Raw genomic sequence first — 8,550 nt, 5'->3', positions numbered from 1 at the left:
TTATCATTCCTTCTGAGGAGATGCTAAGGGTCTAGAGCATGTCCTTAACCATTTTGCCTCCTCAGCTCTTTTTAATTTAAAGTCACATGTTGCCCTCTTCATCAAAATCAAGTGCATGTTGAGGAAAATATTTAGCTTGAGGCTTGGTCATTTGATGAAGTAATTATCAATTTGGCATTGAATAATCCAGACCAAAACCGGAATATGAACAGAGTTGCAACATGTTTTATTTTTCTGTTCACATTGGCTAAAAGTAAAATCCCTACACCATTTTTGCCGTCATTTTAGATAACGACTGGCTGTTTTGCAACTGCTCCAAGACAGGAGGAGGTTGGTGAAGCTGACTGACACAGCGTGAGAGCATGCAGCAGACGGCGGTTGGTGACTCTCCGAGGGGAAGCACTGAAGGTCTGGCTGGTTCTGCTGTCCACAACACAAGGTCACTTCTCTGGGAGGCTTGAGGGTGATGTGGTGCCCACCTGAGTGGGACAAAGGACATGATCAGAGCATCTCTAAAGTGCTTTTCTTCATGAAGTCAAGGCAAGACTGAAAGACAAGGACATGCGACCTGGTGAAGAAGCATACTCTCACAATGGGGCACTATGTTGCAATTGTGGTTGTGAGCAAAGAGCAAAACACCCCCTGTTCTGACTGTCGAAAGCCAATTGAAGATAAGCTTACGAAAAGGTTAGTACACATCCTGACTTGATTTATTTCTGAGTCATTTTTGGCCCAGTTTCTTCCTCTCTGCACTTCCGAGAACAACAAAAGTCCAGAGGCAGGTGTCAGGACGGTACTGGTTTTTCTCATTTAATCTGTGAGGCACAGTAAAAAACAATCAATGATCATGGAGCATGCTCTGGATTTGTCTAAGCATAAGTGACTCAAATACTAACATGTGAATTTAGTAAAGTTAGAGTCTGTGGAGTGGAGATAAATTACAGCAGCAATTGAAGTTGAATGTGATATAGAAATCCAACCAACAGAAGACGGTCTGGAAACAATTATTCAGAAAGCTGCTGACCCTCTATTTCTTTAAAGAGTTAAACATTTGGATTGGTTAACTGGCAGCCGCAATAATAGGCATATGCTCTAATCTTTGATCCGTAGCTGAATTTGCAACTCTTTGTATGAGAAGCAGATCACATAGATTTGCATATTTTTAAGGATCTATAGAGAGAAAAAAAAAAAAAAAGAACAAAAACTGTTCTTCCAAGATGCCACTTTGAGATCACACAGAGTGTCATGGGTCCCCCAAGAACACTAATGTTCAGATCCAGTTGCAAGACTCACAGATTTTATAAATGGCCCTAAACTGTGACATCCACCTCTGAAGTTTAATCAAAATTCCTCCTAGAACAGAGAATTACAAGCCGAGGTTGCATCATAACTCTTCACAGAGGTATACACAACTGTCATTAAGATCTCATTTCCACATCCAAATCTGTGTCAGAACTTTGCTGAAATCTGAAAGAGTCCATAGGTAACAGATAAATTAGAAAATGTTCTGTGACCAAATGAGAAACTGTTGTCCAGACTCAACTGCACGAGCAAGTAACAGATTTCTGCCAAATCTTGACATCATCTTAGTTTTGGCAAAATTTTCCAATGTTGATGAAAATTCTTCAATCACAAGACAACCATGAATCACCCCACGGGTAGAATGGATATTAACCAAACAGTTTTGTCTATGTTCCAGATTCATTTCTTGCACATCTCTATTTTCAACACCAACAGAAAGATGTTTACTAATTACTCATTTTGCATCAACAGTCATGCCTATGCCATGGGAGATTTCCCTCAGAAAGTAGCTCCTACCAACAGAAATAAGCGGTATATTGGGTACTGTGAAGTGAAGAGGTAGTCATCCCTGCAAGTGTTCTCAATTGTAGGATATTTCAATATAGTCTTTACTCAGTTTGAAAGGAACCCCTGTCACCTTAAAATAAGCTTTGTCTCCTGGTTCACCTACGCAACACTGTTTGATATCCACAAAGAAACTGAAGATAGTGGTTATCTGTTATTTGCCTATGCATCCCAAACATCAGCCATCAACAGGTGAAACAGGACCTGAGCCAGCAACAGTTACTTCAGTATTTTAAAGATGGAGGGAGGAAATAGAGAAAGATAATAGTGTGCAACTTTTTAATGAGAAAAATTAACTGGTGATGCAGACTTTTTGAGAAGGGACCAGGCTGTGTCCTCACAGTGCACAAATTCCACAGGTTAAGCAGACTCCAAATATAACCCAAAACCGAAGGCTAAGCTTTGCTACTTTTTTCACTTTGCCAACAGCATTAGCGATGAGTTGCTTGCTCTTCTGTCCCCAGTAGAGCCGTGTAACTGGCTTTTCAAACGCTGTAAGCATGATGAAAATAAAGGGCCAAGACTTGCCTGGCTTCTTCATTAGGACTGCTGTCTTCCTTTTACTGACATGAACAGATACTTTTCTTTCTGTGTTTTGTATGCCTTTGGGTGTCCCTTCCTAGATGTCTCTGAAAGATTTCTGATCACTCAGAAGCTTACTTTTTAGGAGATTGTGTAACCTGTTTGTTTTGTAAGAAAGCAGGATGCAAACATGAAGAAGTAGAAATTGCCTTAAATGCTGTATACTATGATTTCAATTACTTCACTTAGTTATTGCTAACCATATTTTAAAAATACGCACACATTATATTCGTTCCGGTCATTGAGATGATACTTTCAAGCCAATCTGAAAATGTATTGTGATCTATTTTGTCAATATAATATCATAATTGTACAAAATTGGTTATATTAGTTAGAAGAAACATCTTAAAAGCTGCCTCTCTACAGTTTCTTCTCTGTATCTTAACTTTGCAGAGCACTACAAGACCATTTGCTGAGATGTTGCTCATGTACTGTTAAGTGGGATCTCAGCATATCACTACATTCAGCCAAAATATTGAAAGATAAAAAGAGAACACCTATAGGTGATGCAAATGAGACCAGGAAAGTAACATTTCTCTTTACATCGTGTAAAGCAGAAAATCTGAAAACCATTTAAAAAAAAAAATAGATTAGAAATGGAAAGTTTGGGAGGTATCGTCATTATTGTGGACTACAATAAAAGAAAAAAAAAAATCAAATCAGAATAACACTAAATTAACTTAAATTAAAAATGTCTGTGAACCAATTAACAATGGGATAATGTCACCTTAGTGGTTTTGTCTAAGGTAATTGCCTACGCTCCTTCTGTAGTTAAGAGAGAGAAAGAGAGACTCCACCAGTAACAAAGGCCTATTTTACTATGGCCATCTGAGATACCATCCTAAAATGGCCGCATTAAATAGTTGATCTGGAGGTGCCACCTGCAGTGGAGAGAGAAAGAAAAGAGTCACCTGAGACTAGTGAGCTAATTCTAAGACAGCTACAGCAAGTTGTAATGAATCCTACCCTGTATGTAAATTCCAAATCTTTAGGAAATTAAGGACCCAATTAATTTCTAAGACTTTTTTCATTTATTTAAACAGATATGCTAGGGATGAACATACATGTTTGTATCTTGACATAGATTTCATAGACTGGACATTGACTGACAGTTCTGGAATTATGGATCTTGAGGCATATTTGATATCAACCTAGAAAGATTAGGAAGTTCGGGGTCTTTTATCTATTCTCAAAAGCAAGTGAGAAAGTAGAGCTGTTTGGCATCAGATTTCTCTTCTTCACTTGAAATAAGAAAGTTAGTGAAATAAGACTACCCACCACCCATTCTGAAACCTAGGACAACCTCAACAACAGCAGAAATATTTTTCTCATTGATGAATGAAGCCATGGAACTGGTTTCACCCATATCTATGTCTTAGGCAATTATAGTTAATGTCGATCTCATATCCATCCCATATCAAAGGGATGTTTGTCTGTGTCTTAAATCAGCTCTATATATCTTTAGTGACTGTAATATAAATTAAACTGGTATCTGGGGTCTGATTCTATAAACAGACCGAGTAATGGTCATCAAAGTTCACTGAAACAAGTTTTACGTCACAAAGTTCAGTACTGTTTGCAAACATGTTTTCATAAAACTGACCCTTCTTTTGAAACGTCTGGACTGAAGGCTAGCCTCCACTGGCAGGAGAATAAAACAAGACATGGAGAATATTTGCCCCATTTCTGATGTTCTAGTTCTGTCCTTCATAATCATTAGGCTGGATTGGCTGTATGGCAGTTTCTGTCTTAAAACAGAAAGGGTGTGGGAAGAAACAAAAATAAAGACATACAAAAGAAAGAGGGGGAAAAGAGAAAGGATTGCTGCAGCCCTCTGGCTTCCCTTTATCAAAGGTAAAAAGACCAAAGGGCTGTTCACCTGTGTGAGGGCCAGGCCGTGGGCTAGGGTATGGGTCCCACTCCTTCTGGGTTGTGGTGCTGAGCACTCAGCCCGCCCCTCTGTCGTGACATGCAGGAGGGGTCACTCGCCATAGCGCTAGAGGAGGGGGCTCCTCCAGGACCAGTCCCTCCCCTGAACATCTTCCTAGGGACAGTGCCAGTTTGCATCAGTGAGGATTTAACCCACCTGTGACAGAGGTAGTGCAGAGGAATGGTAATGGGCTTAATAAACCAGCCAAATAAGACTTGATGAAAGTGGCTGTAGTAACGCGCAGAAATGTCCTTCAGTGGAGCAGCGAGAGAACACCAGCTGGGAGCCAAGCCTCACCTGTCGGTGACTAAATCTTAGGCTGGGTTACACACCAAAATGGCCCAGAGATCCCCACCAATCCGTATGAAGTGGGTCAGGAGAACAGTGCGACAAGCTAGCGGAGGAGTTAAATGAATCTCTTGCATCATGTCTGCTGCTGAGAGTCATGTAGAAATTCCTGTGCCAAAGGCACTTTGCAAAGAAAATCAGAGTGTGGCCTTTATACAGATTGAAGTCTCTAAGGAGGAAGTTGTAGAGTAACTTGAGAAACTCAAGTGCAGTAAATCACCACAACCGGATGGTGTTCATCTGGGAGTTCTGAGGGGAAATAAAGTGAGAAAAAGCCAAGATACTGACAAGGGGATGCCTTCTTCCGTTGAAAAATGCAGCAGCACAAGAAGGCTGGGAAGCCCTATTATGTTCCCTGTCTTCAAAAGGAGATGAGGAAAATCCTGGGAATTGCAGAGCTTTGAAGTTTACCACAGTTTTAGGGAGCCCAAGAAACCAGTTCTGAACAGCAGTTCAAGAGAGAGTTTGTTGGACAGGAACACCCCATGAGGATGTCTTCAGTCTCTCAAACCACTGAGGCTGTTAACAAGGGGGAAAAGTACCTCCCAGTAGGAGTGGAGTACGTTGAAAAACCAGTGGAGCAGCCTTCAGAGGGAGAGTGGAATAACAGGAACTTCTCAGAGGAAGGTAACCAAGTGATCCAAATGTTCAAAAGTTTTTGCAGCGGTCACTGATAAGCAATTGTCATAGAGGATGTTAAGAAATGAAACTGAGGAAAGTATCTTGAAGATTATTTGGTCCTGAAATGATCTACAAATCAGGCCAGAGGAAGTGAATATGGAAAGCATTTCTTTTTCTAGTGAAAGGAAAGGTGAACACCCAGTAGTGGGTATTAGAACTAGCGTCATAACAAATAAACAAATCTGAATCCCAAATCCTAATGCATTCCAAATAGCGTATCCAGAATTCACCCTAGATCTGTCTCCAAGTCTCACATGTGGTTCCCATCTTAAACGAAGATTGAAACTCCTTGGGCTCTGAGGTTTGAATACTCCATATCCAAAGATTATAGCTTCAGCCTACAGTTACATACAAAATATGGGGAGCGGGAGGAGTGCATGTGTACACATAGCATGCAAAGGAAGCAATTAAATGTAAACTCAAAACAATTTAAAAAGTGATTCATGGCAGAAAGTGCTCTGATGTAGAGATGGCATTACGTGAGTATTTGCTCTTGACATTAACTTGCTGCAGCTAGCTGAAAGGGCAGAAGATTACGAGTAATAGGAGAGTGGGAAATTTGCTGTGTTTGGTGAGCCCGCTTACAATCAAACATTTTAAATTATCTAGATTTACATGGCTTCGTACCCTTTCAGTTTCTCTCCTAGGTTGTTTTTTTTTTTTTTGTTCCTGCAGGCCTAGTGCACTGTAGGCAAAGCTACTTCAGTTTTAACTCACTGTCTCTTTTGAATTCATTAGATTATGAGAGCTTTCAAAGGAAGTCAGAGGTAGGAATTAGACAAAATATAGAAAGTGGGACATTTCTGACTGCTTGTATGCTTTCAGAGTCTAAAAAGAAAGCTTTTTTTTTTTTTAAAGCAAACTGTAGGAGGGCTTGTAAAAATAGATATTTACATTTACATAATGGGACAGATCCTCAGCTGCCATGGAACTGTACTGCTCCATCATCTTGAACAGAGCTAACCCTAGCTATCACAGCTGAGAACCTGCCTCTCATGCGTGTGCACGTATGTGTGAAATATATTTAGGATTCTATATTTTTCCAAATGTAGAGAAGCTGCATCTTCCTCCAGGTGCTTTTGCCTGTGCACTAAGTTGTGAGAGTTAAAGCTCCTCTGTTTTTAACTAAGGGTGGTGTCTTCAGGGAGGCAGGGTGAGGAGGAAGGGTGAAGTACAAGGAGAAGGACGTTTTCACAAAGGAACCAGCATGAACAAGCAATCCCAGAGAAGAAGGTGGGGGAGAGAAACAGGAAAGAAAATGATGTCCCACATAGCCATGCTTTGGTCTAAGGGCATTACTTCTTGCCAGCAACTGAAAACCAAGCAATATCTGCATTCACAGAAACAGGAAAGAAAATGATGTCCCATATAGCTATGTTGTGGTCTAAGGGCATTACTTCTTGCCAGCAACTGAACACCAAGCAATATCTGCATTCACAACAACAGGGAGTTAAACTGTGACTGAGCAGCAACCATGACTTTTGGAAAACACCTCAGGTGTTTCCTGCTAGATAGCAGGAATAGCGGGAGACCTGCTATTGATAGCAAGGGGGAGAAAAGGCAGTTCTGCACTCAGCTGTGCTGTTTCTGGAGTCATGTAACACAGGACAGAGAGTACGTGTCACATCAGATAGTGCTAATAGGTGCCAACAGCCACCTTCACTCCTTCCCCCCTCTGTCTCTCCCTGTGTCAGAGTCAGGTGAATATCGATGTGGAACAACTGTGTATCGCAGCGTGCTTCTGCCCACACAGTGGGACCCTGGTAGTGATGCAGGCAGAACTGGACTCTGGACACATAATGTACACTGAATATCCATAATAAATAATAATTACCACAGTAGGGGGCAGCAGCCAGCTGTGGAGGAAAAGTAGGGCCAGCTGCTGGAAGAGATGTAGACACTGGCTGAGCATGCAAGCTGGGCACTGGGGAGGGCGAGAGGGCCATGGCTGGGAGCCAGTGGCAGCTTAATGCCAAGAAGAGGGAGATAAAAGCACAAAAGAGGTTCACCAGAGGGATCTGCTCCTGGCCACCCCTCAGCAGTCGGTAGCAGCCCTGGTCCAGGAGGGAAGGCTGATGGCAAACAGGAGCATCGCCAGCCAGAGCGCATGGCCAACACTGCTCACACGTACCGTGCTGGAGCTAGCAGGGCGGGTGTCAGTAAGCCAAGCAAGCCTGCCACAGGGAAGTAGCCCTGCACAAGCCTCTGGTTTGCAAGAGCCACGCATGCTCCAGAAATGAGCACAGACTCATCCCGTTCCCCTCAGCATCTCCCCAGAGGCACCTCCAGCTGAAGCAGGGCCAATGCTCCTGAAATGAGTACAGCTCCCCAGGAGACTGATGGGCACCTGGCCAATGCTTTTCTGAAGCACCCTCATGACCAGGTCTCCTTGATTACTTTTGGAGAGAAGAGTCCAGGCAGTTCGGATGATCCCCAAACAGCAGCACTTCTAGCTGTCTGAATTCCTCTAAAGGTCTGACACTTAGCACTTGGGGTCCCCAGGTGACATAGTAAATGAAAAACTGCTTTTGAACACATTGCACACACTCAGTAGTCCAGTCCTACGACTAAAATTTATCACAGATTTAAAATATCTTTCTAACCACCCTGAAAAGTCATTTCTAAGACCAAATCAGTTCACCAGCCTCATTTTCACAAGGTTGTTCTATGCATGCTCCCCACATACTGACTTCTCAGCAAAGTCAGTAGCATTCCAGGGTAAGCTCCTCTACCTGTCTCATATGTAACACTTAACTATTTCACTAGCATAGCATAACAATTAATTAGTGCACGTTCTGTCCAGTAATTATAAGAATGTGTCGCATCTCACTTGAATTTATCATAGTGAAATCTAGCTTTACTTATATTCATGTCTTATCTTCAAGCTTGCTTTCTGTGCCTGGTTATTTTTCACTGAGTTCAAATGCAAATAGATAAACCCTGTTTGCATTTCTTTCCAAAGGAGGAACATGTTTATTTCCAGATTCTATTTGCATCCACCAGGAAAAGTCACACAGGACAACTGAAGTAATTTTTTTTGCTGTGTTCGTACTTGGCTGAGCATAGTGGGTGTGATGTGGGTGATGTTAAAGGGAAGCCACTTTTCCTCCACTTTTCAACAGAGAGGCTGAGGGAATTTTTTT

Source organism: Tyto alba, unplaced genomic scaffold, assembly GCF_018691265.1.
Source record: "Tyto alba isolate M040663 unplaced genomic scaffold, T.alba_DEE_v4.0 Super-Scaffold_45, whole genome shotgun sequence".
Taxonomy (NCBI): domain Eukaryota; kingdom Metazoa; phylum Chordata; class Aves; order Strigiformes; family Tytonidae; genus Tyto; species Tyto alba.
Note: the sequence above shows the minus strand (reverse complement) of the source record.